Raw genomic sequence first — 2,650 nt, forward strand, 5'->3', positions numbered from 1 at the left:
GCACATGTTTAAATCTCTGATATATATTTATTGTTTTATGTATTTCCATGATATTTGGAGAGTAGATTTGGAAAGGACGAAATATTCTTAACATGCTATTTGTTTGTCTATTTATGTTACCAAATGAAAGTTATAGCGAAAGTCCACTAACTTCTGGAACACCCCTCTAAGTTTAGATGCACATCGTACATGTATGGTATACATGCTGGCGAATTCGGCTGTACAGCCGTTTACAATTTCAGAATTAAATTTCTGGCTTATTTCGCATTTTTCGACACATGTATTTCTTAACTTTTATTTTAATTTATAATGAAATATATATATAATAAGTTTTTTACACAGTTTATATAAATTCATAATTATTTGACAAAATCGTATATACCCGCTTCAAAGGTTCCGAATGGGCAACAAATTCGAACTTGGAAATATTCTTTTGGTACTAGTTTATTTTCAACATAATGCAGTATCAAAAGGTTATCTTATTTTGTATTACTTAATCCATGTCAGTCACACATTTGCTGTTTTCATAGCAAGGAATTTATATATCGTCAGATAAACCAATGGTTTACATTACACAAAAATAAATAATTAAGATATAACAATTGCTGTAATAGCTTATACACCATTTTATCAAGTGTGTCTATTTATACCTTGAATGTATTTGGACCGCGCTCTGTGAAAACGGGGTTTAATGCATGTGCGTTAAGTATCTGGGACGATTCTTAACGCACATGCATTAAACCCCGTTTTCACAGAGCGCGGCATGCTTCGCACGTAATTAAGATCTCAATTGCGCGCAAACAAGATCTACATCTTCAGACGATTGTTTGTTAATTTATTTTACTCAACGCAAATAATAATATTAAGGGTAATAATCGCTGATTCCCCAATTATTTTAGTTCATTGTACTCAAAAGTATACTTTTATTGTAAATGGTCTTGCTATTATTTCAAGTCTATTTGGGTGTAGGTAGTGAATACACCTATTTGTAAAACTGTTTTGAGTTAGGTGTGTAAAACATGATTATAAAGTGTATTGATAGAACCAATGGTGTACTTTTTAAAATAACAAAACATGTAAAGTGTCAATCAATTTCAAGCGCTCCTATTAATAAGTACAAATCTATCAATTTTATCTAAATAACCTAAACTTTAAATTCCCGCTTGTAGAAATCATGTGTTGAGTGGTTGAAAAATATCGTGTGTGGTTTAAAACAATGGCGTTGGGGTTCAACTATGTACAATACACTTCCTCTATGAGTAGTTCAGGAAAAGGCTTGTATGAGCATCGATATAAATAAAAGGGTTATTCTCATTTCAATCCCAAAAACATGTTTGCTGAAAAACGCAAGGCATACGGAGAAGTAGTGAAGGCCTCAACGGCCTTAGCGAAAATAAAGCTTTATCCGTAACTCCATTTAGGGGAGTTACGTATGTGCACATTGTTGATAATAAAAAGAGTAAATTTGTTTCTCTGAGCATCCACGAAGTGGAAGCATTAATGGAATTAGTACCCCACATACAGGGGTACAATGCCTTGTGGCATGGGGTAAGTTATATACGTATATTGGTTCTTTCTTGTATTTGTTTAAAGGGATCTTTTCACGCTTTGGTAAATTGACAAAATTGAAAAAAGTTGTTTCAGATTCGTAAGTTTTCGTTTTAGTTATGATATTTGTGAGGAAACAGTAATACTGAACATTAACCATGCTCTAATATAGCCATTATATGCATCTTTTGACGATTTTAAAACCTAAAAATTATAAAGCGTTGCAACGCGAAACGATTGAATAATTTGGAGAGTTCTGTTGTTGTTGTTAAATTTTGTGAAACTACGAAGATTGCTTTTATAAGGTATAAAATACGTCTAGAATGCGTACTCGGCGGAATAGCTCAGTAGGCTAAAGCGTTTTTACTTCAGGACTCTGGCAGGACTCCAGGGGTCACTGGTTCGAAACCTGCTCCGGGTAATGTTCTTTTCCTTTTTTTATTTTTTTTCTTGATTTTTTACTGGAGCTTTTACGATCCAATGTTTACATTTATCAATATAAAGCATTTAATGAATAAGTTAAAAAAAATGCCAAAATCTGTGAAAAGGCCCCTTTAAGTAAAATACAGGGTTCGCCAAAACCGTCGGTCCGCCGGTCCTGACAGGCAAATTTTTCTAAGGACCGACAAATGATTTAAGATAATCGGTCCGACTGACCGACACAATTGGATGAAAAATGGTTTCAAAAAGATCACTCAAAGTGTATCATACGCTATTGGATTAATAGAAGGTAAATGCTTTTCAACTTCTGTCAAAATCCTTTTTTTCAACCTTCATTTTGATGTTTTGATGTTAAAAGTTGGATTAGAATTGACTATCACATGCGAGTAAAAAATCAACAGTCTTTGTTAAAAAAAGCAACTGAGTGCGTCCGCCATTTTTTTTGTTCCATTTAATTTCTCCACAACAAAAAACGCATGAAAACTTGTTTCAACGGGCATTTTTGAGCATTTCTGTTAAATAGTTTCATTATTATATTGTTCTGGGAAGGATATATTTTAATTTACACACCAACAATTTCTGAAATCAGAATTAGATTTTTCGCCCTATGTACTATATTTCGGATATTTTAAAATTCGGACATAGGGATATTTATGTTTTG

This window comes from Dreissena polymorpha, chromosome 13, assembly GCF_020536995.1.
Source record: "Dreissena polymorpha isolate Duluth1 chromosome 13, UMN_Dpol_1.0, whole genome shotgun sequence".
NCBI lineage: Eukaryota > Metazoa > Mollusca > Bivalvia > Myida > Dreissenidae > Dreissena > Dreissena polymorpha.